The sequence below is a fragment of the Candoia aspera genome, chromosome 1 (assembly GCF_035149785.1).
Source record: "Candoia aspera isolate rCanAsp1 chromosome 1, rCanAsp1.hap2, whole genome shotgun sequence".
NCBI classification, from domain to species: Eukaryota; Metazoa; Chordata; class Lepidosauria; order Squamata; family Boidae; genus Candoia; species Candoia aspera.
This window is the reverse complement of record NC_086153.1, coordinates 222,985,800-223,001,163: the sequence shown is the minus strand read 5'-3', so window position 1 is coordinate 223,001,163 and position 15,364 is coordinate 222,985,800.

Sequence of the window (15,364 nt, the reverse complement as noted above, 5' to 3'; positions counted from 1 at the left end):
AAATAAATAAAAACAAGATATCTTAAATATAAATATAAATACAAAATACCATCCAAGATGGCAATATTAAAAGTTCTGATTTAAATTCATAAGTATACGGGAACCACTTTAAGGTGCTAGCCACCCCCAGGATTGACTACCCCCTTCCCACCCCAAGCAAGATGGCAGAGCCAGGTCTTTAAGCCTTTCTGGAAGGCCAGGAGAGAGGGGGCCTGCCTCACCTCTGGGGGAAGAGTGTTCAACAGGCGGGGGCCACGGCAGAGAAGGCCCACTTCCTGGACCCCACCAGATGGAATTCTCATGCAGACGGGGTCCATAGCATGTCCTCTCTGCATGACCGGGTGGGATGGGTTGATGTGATGGGGATGAGACAGTCCCTTAGGTAACCAGGCTCCATGCCATGTAGGGCTTTAAAGGTGATAACCAGCACCGTGAATTGGACCTGGAAGCAAACAGGTGCAAACACATTTAGATACTTCAGCTTTGTATATATTAATTTAATTTTATATACATATACTTATATATGAATGTGTGTGTATGTGCGTGTATCTGTGTTCAGATATATCCAGTAAGACAGAAACAAAAGCAACTGGCAACGGCTTTCCCAGAACAAAAATTGTCCCCTAGTAGCCTGAAGTCTGGACGGAGTCAGTTGCAAGCTGCTGCCAAAGCTTCTCAGTCTAGACAAAATTGCCTTAAGCCAGTTTAGAGTTAAGCTGCCCTCAGCAAAGCACAGAAGTAGCTTAAGTATGCAGTGCAAATATGCTCAAAGTCTCCTGAAAGAAAGAAATCTTTTTTCATTATAAATTGCCGAAACAATTCAGTTCAGTTCAGAATGAAGCTGCAGTGAGGATGAAGCGAAATGGTTAAAGAGGTCACAAGTCTGAAAAGCAGCTCTTCAGTCCAAAAGATAATCATGCTCAGTTATCAAAGTAAAGGGAATTATTAGGGAAAAGCAGGCTTTTTTATCCTCCAAATGAGGAAGATAAAAAAGAACATCTGCTTGCACAAAGGATATTTAAGAAGACAATAACAACTGCAGAAAGGATGTACTTTTTCTCTTATTAGGAGTCTCTCTCTCTCTCTCTTTGAACACAGGAGTAGATTAATTCACATGACTATATCAGGATTTTTAGGAAGGGAATACTGTATGAGGAACTAAGGCAAATAGCTGTCCAGTCCAAATCTAGCTTAAGGATAAAAATGGCAAGTACAGAAACCAAAAGAACTAATTTTGAAATATGAAACTATGAGGTTAATTTAACTCATGCAAACTGTGTGCAAAAAAGCATTTTTTGTTTTTCCTTTCTTTCTGGGCAATTAATGGCTGCTCTAATGTTTGTACTGACTTACAGCCTTTCCCCACTGCTGAGCTGAACTGCCCCCCACCGTTCCTTGAATCAGAATAAAACTAGAGTGGCATGAAATTTGATGGTCCTGCTATCCTGCTTTTATTGCTTCTGTTTCAAGTCACTGCAGTCACCTGACTTCCCTTCAAGGTAATGGGTGACAAAGCCTAACAGATTTTCCACACCTTGACGCTGCCCTTGGACAGTGTCAGAATCAAGGGAAATGCTACTACTTTTAACACTAGAGCATTCAAGGATGCCACAAAAACATTTCCTTCATGAGCTGCAACAAGATGAAGACAACATCAAGGGGACACAACTGAAAAAAATTGTGTTGCCAGGGCATATTTGTGCAATGGTTAAGCATAAGAGAGAATACAGCCCTAGGAAATACAAAAGCCATTTTAAAATTTTACTTGCAAGCACTGTCAGTCTCAAATAACTTCAGACTTTTGCTCTAAATTGTAAAGAATTATAACTAGCTCAGATAGTGTAAAATATATTCTTTGCTCAGTAGGCTATAAAATGGATTGAACTTTGTTTGTATATTTTGTTTCTTTATTCACCTGAGAGTTAAGATAGGCAGACAAATGCAAGAGATTTCTCGATGTTGTAACTAACAGTAGATGTACCTACTGAATGGAATTTTACAATGGGAAACTTACTTGTAATTTCCGTAGGGGACCTCTAGAGTTTAAACTGATCTTCAGATTTAATCAAGGTATATTTCAATTTAAATGAGTTGTGAAATGAGATCTTGGGGGCTGAAAAGTGGCTAAGCAATTTCATATTCTTATTTCTAGCACTTAAAAGGGCATCTAATATAGTTATAGTCATATCCTCATTTTGAAACATGACCTGAAGGATAGCCACATCAGACACACAATTGGATCGCTGGATGGGCTTAGGTGTGGAAAATATTATTGAATAATCCTTTTTTTAAAAAATGCATACAACATTTACTAGCACTTCTCATTGCCCATACTTGTCCCCTTTGTAATTGTTTATTCATGTAGCATATATTTATCCTTCATTAACCTTTCCTTGCAGATCAATCCTAATTTAATTGGATCCATGTCTTGTGTGTAAGAAGAAATTAAGCTGTGTACAATACAGCAAATCTCTTTAAGTCACCCAAATCTCCCTTAAAAGAGGTAGTAAACACATGCATTAAAAATGAATGGAGTAATGATATTCACAGAGGCCTACAATTAATTGGATTTCATTTTCTGTGGTGATGGATTCCTCAACTTTGCAGCACTGACCAAAGATACATTTGCTTTCCTCATGCAGGGTAATTGGATTACTAGGTAGATTGAGTCTTTAATCTATCTGATAGAGTAAGACAAATGTCTGCTAATACACTAGGTAGATGCAGTATCTTTAGAAAAGATGCTATCCCAAAAATGGATACCATTGAAAATGATATATCCCATGTCCTTTCCACTGGTATAGCAAGATGTTTTCCTTCATCTAGGCTTAGATGCTAACTCAATAGATGGAAATGGAGCCCTGAAAATGTTATGAGTTTTGGAAAGCTTTGTGAAGTGAGGGATGAGACCATGAACTGAGCAGATTTTCTTTAGGAGGAAGTATGTTAATACCTGATTGGAGAAGAGCATTATCGCATTCAGAGAAGTACTAATATCAAAGTGTAACTGGCCTTTTGCTCACGTATTGGTTTGATTTAGACTGATGGGCAACCTGATTGGCTTCAGTCCTTACAGCATTCTCCAGCTGCATTTCCATAAGAGATACTAAGAAATAAATAGAAAAGAATACATCAGCTTTGACATCCAAAACCGGATCTTGTGCTGAGAATTCCTATCCTATTAGAATAGAATTCTACCTTTGCAAAGAAGCTCTGTACACAGGCATTTGCAGAGGAAACACAAGCCACAATCATCAAGTTTGCAATTTTCTTGAAAAATCTCAGGCTGTTACAGAACTTGACATAGTTAAAAAAAATGTACACCTACTGTTGTACCATTAGTTTTGTGAGGAAAAAACAATATGGGATGTTTGGTTTAATAGTGTGGGTGGTTTTGTTTTGTTTTAACGTTTGTTCTTGTATGTTGTTTATTCATTTAGTCGCTTCCAACTCTTCGTGACTTCATGGACCAGACCACACCAGAGCTTCCTGTTGGTCGTCAACACCCCCAGCTCCCCCAGGGACGAGTCCGTCACCTCTAGAATATCATTGTTCTTGTATGATTTGGAATTATTCTGTGTATTGTCTCATGCTGAATGCCACCCAAAGTATGATGGAGTCAGAGGTCTTATAAATGTAATGAATAAATAAATACTGTCACCTTCGTTTTCAGTCTTTTCTCTGTGGGGCAGACCCTTGCCCTCAAAAACAATGTTTATAATCCTGCCCAAGCAGCATCCCCTTTGATGCTGTTAAAAAGTGCTGCCTTTCCCCCAAAAAGGGCTGTTGCAAAACCAAGGGTTAATATTTTTTATGTTTTAAAACATAGACCATTTTAAGAGAGAGATCAGCTTTTAGCTTTTACCAGTTCCAGGAAGATACAGCAAGGACTGTTCTTTACCTCTTAGTGAAGGCCCTAGAGGTGAAGCAATCTGTCCTGGAGCTTTTCAGAAATTAACGTTTTGACTTTCACAGCTGTTGGACTTTCAGACCCTATTATTCCTAGTCAGTGTGACCAAACAGAAAGTTCTACATTGAAGGAGTAATATATGTATATGTGTGATATATGCTGGGATTCAACTTTGCATACACCATCTTTCTGCACCTATAAACTTATTGACCACTAGGGCCAATGGTTGTAGAGATCATTAATAGAAGGACTCTGTACTTTTACTTCCTATCCGTGTCTAAATGGCTTCTTTTTCATCTTTCTAAGTAACATGCCTCCCATTGGTTAGAGTGAAATTTTCAGGGCTTTTTTTCCCCCCCATTTCCCTCATCTCTTGGTTCAGTTTTCTGATTTTCTGCTCTTGGCTGTTGAAATACTTCCCTGACTTGCTCGTTTTCCATAATGGAGGATAACTCACTACAGGTTTTAAGCTGTAGAGAGACTCTGGTAACTCTAGTTCTCCTATCACCTCAACAATCCTTTATTATAAAAACAACACTCCCAACTTTAGTTTTTCTCTCTCCACATAGTCTTTCCAGTGCATAAAGCTATCTGCTATTCAACACCTATATGCACATTTCTCGTAAGGTTACAGCTGAAAATTGGTGGTGAGCTTCAGTCCTTATTCGCTCACCAATATTTCAGCTGGACCTGGAAATCCAGTAAATGACATTATTTGGTTCCTAACTGTTTCCATTTCAAATGTCTTGTAAAAGCATTGATCAGTTCTGTCACTTCAGGAAGTCCCAAATGATGTTGTGCTTGTCAGCTGCGAGTTACAGGAGTGTCCTAAAATAATAATTTTAAATGCACCAGTACGAGAGCAAAGGATCTTCTCTTTAGCTATTTATCTATATCATCATCATCATCATCATCATCATCATCATCATCATCATCATCATCATCTTGCCTTTGTATATTAGAACTTTTTGTTATAAGCCTGATTTCATGGTGCTTAAAAAGAACCTGAACACATTTAATTTCTTGGAGCAGACTGTTAATTCCATACCTAACCACTTTTATGTTTGATTGAGTGCACTTCCAAATTTAAAGAGATTAAAAAGAGTTTAGATTCTTCAAGTGTATCCCTATCTTCAAGGGAAAAAAAATCCCTAAAAGATATCTTTTTAACCATGCACACATTTGAGACGAAGTAAATCCAACTGAATTCATTAAAACTGTAGTCCTCTGGAGTGTTGGATACATCATCCCCATCCACCACAGTTTCTCTCATGGTGCAGAATAGATAATGGATCACCTGATGTCCTACTTTCCATCTCTATTTTGCTGCTGTTATGTACAATGCTTTTATGTATATAAAAGAAGGCTACCTCGGTTTTTGTCTTAGGTTGGGCAGATTTTAGGGTGGAATCTTCCTTCCTTCCTTCCTTCCTTCCTTCCTTCCTTCCTTCCTTCCTTCCTTCCTTCCTTCCTTCCCTCCTTCCCTCCTTCCCTCCTTCCCTCCTTCCCTCCTTCCCTCCTTCCTAAGCCCCAAATCCAGCACCTGGAGTTGTGTGCAAAATACTTCTCAGAAAGTGAGAGAAGATGTGGCTACAACTGAAGGACCAGCAAGTGGAACCTCTCCAGATAAGAACCCTTCTGGATCTTCTAGAGGATAGCAGTTTCCCACAGGTCTGGGTGTCAGGAGATGAACAGAAGCCAACACACTCTCAACCATCCTGGTGCCTTTTAAAGGAATCTCTCTGGATCTTCTGGAGGATAGCAGTTTCCCAAGCATTTGAGCACCAGGAGACAAAGAGGTTCTTATCTGGAGAGGTTCCAAGGACCGGTCTACACACTGGTCCTTCGGTCATAGACACAACATCATCTCTGCTCATTCAGAAACATGCTCACTCTCTATTCTTCCCCCGGGTGGACTTCTGGGTGAGGAATGTCGTACTTTCTGAGCAGTATTTTGCACACAGCTCTAGTTGCTGGATTTGGGGCTTCAGGAGAAAGAAAGAAAGAGAGAGAGAGAGAGAGAGAGAGAGAGAGAGAGAGAAGGCAGGCAGGCAGGCAGGCAGGCAGGCAGGCAGGCAGGCAGGCAGGAAGGAAAATTCCCTTTGTGGGAATTAAATTGTTTAGTCTACCTTAAGTCATAACAGAAATTTGAGACTTTATGATTTCAGCAATTGGACACTAGAAGGGAATAAAGTTTCCAGGTATAAAAGGGAAAAGAAAAAAGAGAGAGAGGGGCTTGTTTTTTTGTCAACATTAAGACAGAATGACAGAAAATGATATGACATTTGAAATACTTCAGGAGATATTTGAAGAATGGGGCAGAAACTCATAGCTACAATGTCAGCAGTGATGTCTGCTTCTATGGATAGACTATGTCCAGAAGATATTAAAGAGGAAATGACATATGTGAAAGAAAATACTTTGGAAGACCTTCAGGTTAAAAGGTAGAAACAAACCTCATCTCATGAAGAAATTATATTTATTTATTTATTTATTTGACAAATGTATATAGCTGCCCAACTTACAAACAGTGACTCTGGGTGGCTTACAAGATTAAAATCCATAAAACAACCCCCCACCCCCATGGCGGCAACAGACACACTCCAATTAACCACTTGATTGGCTCCGTAGCAATCTGGGGTCCTGAGGCCTACTGACAAAACCATGTCTTCAGGGCCTTCCAGAAAAGGAGCAAGGAGGGGGCCAATCATATCTCTGGGAAATGATGTTCCATAGGGAGGGAGCCACCAGAAAGAAGGTCATTTTCTCAGTCACACTAGAGGTACTTCCCTGATTGATGGGACCCACAGCATACCCTGCCTTCCCGCTTATATTATATTATTAAAATATAAAGAAATTGTTGAAATACTGGAAAAAAAAATTAAAAATGTGGATTATAAAACAGAGATGACAGTTAAAGTGGAAATACAAATGACAAGCCAAGAGAATGACTTGCATAATGACTACATTTTCAAAAGAGGTTTGCTAAAACCTCAAAACAGCCCTTGAAAAGGGAAAAAGAAAAACTGAAGAGAGATCAAATCCTATGAAAACATATAAATGAATTAAAGGAGTACAAAGCTGGTTTGTTTGACCAAGGTTAAACTAAGACATGTTTCTATAAAATTCTGGGAACCCTTGTGGACTTTTTGCTGACACCAGGACTGAAACGTTAATAGTTTATGGATTTATATATAGATAAGAGATGGGCTATGGCAAGAAGAGATACTTGTATGTAACCTTATAGGGGGGTGAAGAATTACTAAGTTTGTTTGTACTTGTTGTGATGAAGATCGGAAGTCACTTCTTTAAATATTACTTTTCTCTTTTTCTTATTTTTCCTCTTTCTGCTTTTTTTTCTTTTCTCTTGCACTTCTTTGTTTCATTTTTCTTTTCCTCTCTAAGTTTAGTTTGTATTGTCTTTTATTATTGTTTTTTTAAAAATCTATAAAAATTATAGAAAGAAAGAAAGGAAAGAAGGAAGGAAGGAAGGAAGGAAGGAAGGAAGGAAGGAAGGAAGGAAGGAGGGAAGGAAGGAAGGAGGAATAGAATTAAGGAAGAAGCCATTCTGAGCCTCTTCAGCCCCAGAAATTTCTTTTCACTTCTAGGGCTTACCCACATCTTTTCTCATACAAATCTGCTCCTGCTTTCCTCTGAGTTTATTTTGGGAGTGGGGAACGGTGTCTGCATTATTCTCAAATTTCTTGAAAGTCCTTGCTGGCATCTCTAGTTCCCGACTGATCTTCCACCCCGATCCTGATGTAAAAGAGGAATTTTTGAAAGGTTCATCTCAATACCCTGACCTTTAAAAAACTTAGTGGAAGTCCTTCAGCTTCATAATTAAAACACAGCTGCTGCTATTGTTTGTTCTCCTTCATTTATATAGCTTCCCATCTTGCAACAGCAACTCTGGGCAGCTAACATGGTTTAAAAAACAACAAATACAAGTGACAAATAACAGCAATAACAGAAAACCACAATGATCATAAAATGGCAACTGTGGAAAACCAATCAACAGTAAATTTGCAAGACTTCACAGGTTCAACCAAACTCCCAACTCCCATGCCCAGGAAAGCAGCTTCTTAAGAGCTTTCAGACAGACCAGCAGGATCAGGGCCAATTTAACCTTACTCAAGTATTCTAAAGGGTAGGTGCTGTGACTGCAAAGTTTTGCTTCCTGGGTCCCACTAGATGACATTCCTTAGTCAATGGGATCTGGAGTATGGCTCTTCTGTTGAACCTGATGGGGCAGGTAGAAACAGTTGAAGATTAGATTCTAGGAACTGAGGATTGTTCTGAGGAACATAAAATGATACATGAGGACTCTCCAAATCTGTTGGGATAATAATTTCAAGTTGCAGTTCCTACAGATCTGGAGGACCCCAGGTCAGCTATTAAATCAGGTTATGTAATGGTATGTTACCTAGGGAGACAGCTGGAAGAGCTGCAGGCTAGACAACAGTCAGCCATATGGCAGCTGAGTACACAGAAGGAATGAAGGCATGGCAAGTGATTCAAAAGGGACCCTCCCTAGTTTCTTGGGCTGTAAAGGGGATGGTGGGGGGGATATATTTTCAGACTTGCAAGATTCTGTTAATGTAACCCTGCAATAAAGTAGAGCTAGTTCTTCTGGGTGTGCTTCTTGTCTGGAATACCTCACAAGGCTGAAAGATTATTAGAACATCAAGCTTCACTAGTGTATATTCAAGCTGGCAGTGATACTCCAAAGTCTCAGGAAGAGGCTTTTTATTTTACTCTGCTTCCATTTCATACTGCTTTGTTTCTTTGAAAAAGCTAGGAACTGACCTTAGGCCCTCTGTATGCAAAGAACCTTTGCATACCACGACTATGCTACAATCCCTTCCCTCTCTAAGTAGCAGATGGTCCATGACAATACTAACATCTCCAAACAGGCTTTTGTTATTGCATTCTTAATCAGCGTTCTTCATTCTGAACTTTCCATTTTTTCACTTGCAGAATCTCTTAGGACTGATTTCTTTATGGTTTTAAAATGAGTTGCTATCAAAATATTCAAGAAAGGCATTCACTGCAATCACATGTATGGTTTTGGGGCAATGGGATAAAGGTTATTAATGTGAATAGAACTGACTTCTCATCAGACTGGAATAGGCTCATGCTGTTAATTGTCAAAGAACCTTTAATGCAGAGACAAAATGGTACCTGCAGCACCTTATTTATTCTGGAAACATGGACAGTTCAAGTTTCTGCACAAGAAGGGCTTCTTCTTAATCTCCTTGTTATAAGTGGTTAATGAACCATGCGCACACACAGACACAGACACAGACACACACACAAACCACTTCAAACTCTGATTTTGTGAGATGGGTAACATTTCTTTGGATGGTTTGTTGCAGTATTAATCTTTCTGCTTTGTCAAATTCATGGGCATATTTTTCTTCCTATTGGTTGTTTTAGTGTATTAAGTTAAAGTGTTTCTATGGGGCACTCACTGGATTAATGACTAATTTCTGTCATATGTGCACTCAAGAGCAACTTGCTGTCCTAATGTTTGCATGGAGATGAATCTTATTAAATGTTGGAATCTGCCTTATGGCATTTATTGCAACCCCCCTCCCCTGCTATGGATTTAAAGGCATAAACAGATGAGAATGTATGCAAAAAAATAAAAAAAAAATATTCTTTGATTGGAGGAGTTTGAAAGCCTGGCCAGGTATTAGATGGTTAGACCAGGCTATAGGTACCGTAGTCCTCGGTTAACCATGGCACCAAATTTATTCTGCAGCAGGACAACGACCCCAAACATACAGCCAATGTCATGAAGAACTATTTTCAGCGTAAAGAAGAACAAGGAGTCCTGCAAGTGATGGTTTGGCCCCCACAGAGCCCTGATCTCAAAATCATCAAGTCTGTCTGGGATTACATGAAGAGACAGAAGGATGTGAGACAGCCAAGATCCACAGGAGATCTGTGGTTAGTTCTCCAAGATGTTTGGAACAACCTACCTGCCGAGTTCCTTCAAAAACTGTGTGTGAGCGTACCTAGAAGAACTGATGCTGTTTTGAAGGCAAAGGGTGGTGACACCAAATATCGATTTGGTTTGGATTTCTCTCCTATTCGCTCACTTTGCATTTTGTAAATTGATAAACATAAACGATTACAATATATATTTTTGAAAGCATTCTTACTTTACAGCTTTTTTTCACACCTTCCTAAAACTTTTGCACAGTACTTTCTTTGTGTGTTTGTGTTTGTGTGTGCGTATGTATGTATTCATCAGTTTAAATGATGGTAGCGTATACTTGTAAGGAATAGTATATAGTTGGTATCTCAGTAGAGTTAATACTGAATTCTCCTGGGAGAAACAGTGGAAAAATCTGCTAGTAACTTTTGTTTGGAACATCTTTCTATATTGGTGAGGATAGGACTAAAGATATTGCACTTGAGAAACAGTTGACCCCAACTGCAGAACTACTCATACAACTTTGGAAGGGCTTTATCTGTTCACAGATGACATCTTATTCATGGATGGATTATGCTGGCAGAAGAGGGGTGGTGGTGATTTCTATTGATTCTACTCTCCTTGTGGAAATATGCTGTATAATCTTGGGGGTCATATGGAATATTGTGGGAAGTGGTGCAGAGAGCTGGGACATGGAATTCTTTCCATGTTTGCCAGCAAAAACATAATAGAATTCTGCTTAGGAAACATTTCTGGTGGTGAAGACCAATTCAGGATCCAGAAAGCAGGTAGTAAAGAATTTGTGTAGCTAAACAGCCATCTTTTCAGCAATTTACCTAGTTGATGGTTTGTACCAAATCTTAGAGGGAAAAAGGACCTTCATTTTCTGAACTATGGTGAAGAAATTGTGATCCTCCATATATGCTGCTGAGCTGCAAATCCAGCATCTTTAACACCATGCTGGCTGGAACAGGTGGGAATTCTGTCCCTCCAGCTGTTGCAGAATTGCAAGTTCTCTGCTCCTAGTCTAGAAAATTTGAGAAAGGATTACATACTTGCAGGGACTCTGATCTGTGTTTGCTAAACCAGAGTCAGTTGTTTATGAGGGAGAGAGAAATGAGGGACCATAGTAATTAGAATCTACCAGATTTAAAATTACATTAAATAAATAAGTATTTGTATACTATTTCCTGAGCATCCAAAGTGTTTCATGTTTAATAATCTTAACACTAAAAAAACTACTTGGCTTTTTAGCACTGATGCTTTGATAACCTGCCTCTAGGGGCCAGTATGGCACAGTAGATAGAAACAAAACATTTGGTTGATAGATCTTTGTTTAAACCAAGGAAAACCTTTAGTTTACCTAAGCATCTTTGCAACGTGTATACACGGGTTTCTTGCAGATGGTGCAGAAGAGACATGTTCACAAATGTTTAAGAAATCGTATGTCTGTGAGTGTGTGTGTGGGGGGAGAAAATATAATATCAAAATTCATTTCATGCAGGCAAAATTGCTTGATTTGTCCAAGAGTAAAGGAAGTAGGGGAAAAAACAGGTTTGATGGATTTTTCTTATGATCAAATAATCATTATCTATTAAACAATAATTTTCCTTTTCTTCCCCTGTAGTTGCCAACATTTTATTTTTAGACCAAACACCTGCGCCATTAATAGATGCATGTGGAACAAAGGTTTAGACATTTTTTTTTCTTTTTTCTTTTCTTTTTTCACCACAAATAGTGTGTGCTTCTGCGTGCTGGGAAAAGCTTTGCCAAGGTCCATCCATAAAACTCATCATGCATTTAAAAATAGTAACACCTTTCATCATGATAAGCAGCTTATTGCAGTTTTCCCCATTTTAACTAATATTCCACCTGCCTTTCGTACAATGTTGCTACTTTTGTCTCAGCTGGTGGCATGGCACATTTTACATATAATCCTTTATTTTGGTTGGTTCTCCAGCCCATCAGCCTTTCCAGGGAAAAGTTGGCCAACTGAAACACAGTGGACTTGGGCGCAGAAATCTAGAGCTCTACTTGCTGGAATAAATAGGAGGGAGCCAAATATAGCAAAGGTATCATACCATGCTTTAAAATAAATGAAGAAATGTGTATTACCATTGAAAGAGGAATTTCCCTGTAATACCATTAAGTCCAAAGTAGTGCCAGGCAGAGAAATTCTCCTGCATTGTTTCCTATCAATTCTCATTCATTTTGACAGACGAGAACTCACTTTAGGTTTTTTTCCCCCAAAGAATGAAATTTTCAGATAAAGTCTCAAGGCTGGAATGTGATGTTATCGTCCCAATTCATTTAGGCGGCCAAGGAGTGTGTGGGAATGTCTGTCTTTCGATAAGCCAACGTCTCTTGCAGCTTCTCTGACTTCCTATATTTCCATTAAATTCCAAGAGAAGATGCTCTGAGAGGACTCTTTGTGTATTGGTGGTAGTGATTGTTGTTGTTTTTAAGTAGTGGTGCCACAATCACAATGAAGGGGGAATTTTCCTGTTGAGAGTTTGCTGGATCCTTTTTCTTTCCCTTGGAAACATCCAGAGACGTCATCCAATTTTTCTGCTCTCAAATTTTTAAGGAAAAATCTGTGCCCAGCTTTAGTGATTAATGAGTTAAAACTATAAAACACAATAGTGTTTGCTTTTTTATAATTAATAGTAAGCCCTTCAGCTTTGCAATAAATGGCAGTGGTTTGAAGGGTTCCTCTCATTCTGATGAGACCCTCAGCTGAAATAATTGTGCCATCTACTCTAAACTTGTATCCTTTCCTCTCCCATTTCCTCTCACGTCAGTGTTAATTGTGTTACACAAAGATGAAAGTATAAGCTTGGCAAACAAAATTAGAATGTACAAAAAAACAAATCCCATATTTTGACCTTATGAAAGCCACTTGGGATTTTCCTGATCATAAAGAACCTTTGGGATTGAATTTCAAAGTTTATCTGAATTACAAACACAATTATAAATATATATGATGAGTTTTAAACACCCAGGGATTTGAGAATGAGTGCACAGCAGCACCCCACCTCTACCTGCAATCCCCAGGCTGGTGACCTGAATGTAGAAGTAGGATATTGAATAATTTAGACAAGAAAATGAACTTGTTCTGCAAAATGTGAACATCAAAAGAGATCATTTAAAATCAAAATCCTTTTTATAAAAGACACTATTATACTGAGCAGAAAAAAGAAAAGAAAAGAAAGGCTTTATTGAAATAGATAAAGTTGACTTTTGTCTGTTTGAAGATACCAGATTTCAATTACACACACACGTGCACAGACACACACACAGAGAGAGAAAGAGAGAGAGAGAGAGAGAGAGAAAATCATAGTTGTTATTTTTCTTAAAAGTTGCTATGCTGTGAAACATATAATGTGAGAGTAGCCCTGTCTGATCAAATCCCAATAGTCTGCCATCCAAAATTTAACAGGTTTCATTCCAGGTAGGACATTAAAAAGTTCAGAAAAGGGCAACAGGGATGATCAAGGGACTGAAAACAAAGTTCTGGAGGAGAGATTGAGGGAATGTGATATGCTTAGCTTTGCACAGAGAAGCCTGATAGCGCTCTTCAAATTCCTGGAGAAAGCTCACAAAGAAGAATTTTAAGGTCAAGACATGTTCTTTCCAAGTGGAAGACATGGGATCATGGGCTTAAGCTTCAGGAAAGCAGATTTTGGTTGAATGTTATGGAAAAAAATCTAACGTAAGAATATTTTGACATGGAACCAATTAGAAAGGCGATGAGCTACTCTTTGTTGGATTGATTCAAAGACAGACTGAGCATGGATGCTTTGATTTGGTTCCTTGGTTCTGTGTGGTTCACTGAAAGCTGATTTAAACCAGAAAGAGAGCTTGGTTCTGCCAGCCTTGTGTTACTGGTTCTGTCACTATTTAGTGCATTACTGGTTTTCTGCTGGTTCTGCCAACAAGGGGCTTTTCTTGGCTTCATATTTCATGGTTTTATGACTATGGAGAAGGGCATGTTGCCTACTTCGATGTTTCATGGGCTGCTTCCAGGTGCTGCTGGCCATGACTGCTCACTGCTAGCCCCGTCATTCTCTTCTCCCACTTGCTATCAGTTGCTCATTCCCGCTTCCCCTGATGCTCTTTCTCCATGCTTATGGGCCCAACTGACAGGTCACAGAGCCCTAATCTTGTGACCAAAGGAGCACTAGAGTCATGGTAAAAAACAACCCATACAACACATCACAGAGCATCTCTGTCCTTGCAGTCTGTTAGGCAACTTGATAGGTGGCACCCACTTATACTCACCCAGCCCTGCCCAGCTGCACATTAAGGAAAGAGATTCACATTAAGGAAGGGGACATTTGGAAGGAGGAGAAATAAGCCAAACTAACAATTTTCCTTAACTTGCCCCACGTAAAACTGTAAGGACACTGCCAGTGACTAGCCTCATTACTGAGACAAATTAGGGTACGCCCATCAGGTAACATAGTTTTATTTTAACTCAGAGATTGATAGATAGCACATTAACATGGATGTGCCCTGAGAAATACTCATAGGTGATTTGTTTATTTAGTTGTGTGTTTTATTTGATTTCTAATACTGGCCAATTGTAAAGCAACTCAAGAAGGCATGGAAAGAGGGTTCATTCAAACACATAACAATAACAAAAGAATAGCTAAATGATAAAGCAATCACTTGGAGCAGAAGACAAAAACTGATGCACCTTCTGGATCTCGTCATTCTTGTTCTGTTATCTTCAAAGCACACAATGCTGTGGATCTCTCTGGTTCTTGGTTAACCGGTTTATAAACATTTTGTTTGTCACCCAGGGATTACTCACTCACAAGGCAGAGTGAATTCTCTGACTCAAGTGGCAGGCTGGGAAAAGTGTTGAATTGATTCCAGGTCCCAACCAGCCATCTCAGATGGCCAGTTGCTCTACAGTAATGCTTGTTATAACAATGAGGTGTGGTTCTTCTACATAGGAGCCATTGATTGCTAGTTGTTCATGGACAAATTCCCCCAAACAGTAAGAGCTGTAGCTTTCTAGTCATCTAAAACTGAAAATTCCATGTCACTGATGCTACCCATTTGATTCTGCTGTTGCCCCATGGAGAAACAGTTCTTTTGCACGTGAAATGAAGACCAAACGACCTAGATCATTGGAAGGTTCAGAATATTTGTCTGACTAAATCAGGTGTATGTAACTGGTGTGCTAGGCATTGCACTACAAAAAAACAGTGGACAGGCCAAGATAAATGTTAAGTATTATTTCATTTCAAAATTAGTTTTCATTTGATTTACTTTTTTACAATTAATTAAGGATATATATAGGTAATATTACTTTCTGTCCATGTACTGTATTTAAAAATGTCCCTTTCTATAACATTAAACCTGACAAGTTGGTTGCAATAGGTAGTTTGAAGTTGGTAAGAACTTTTAGAGGTCTGAGGGTTTCAAAAAGCAGATGAAATCCTGGGGATTAAGTTGTATATCTCTGATCTCCATCCGTCCTATTTACTCTGAACAGCAGTGGT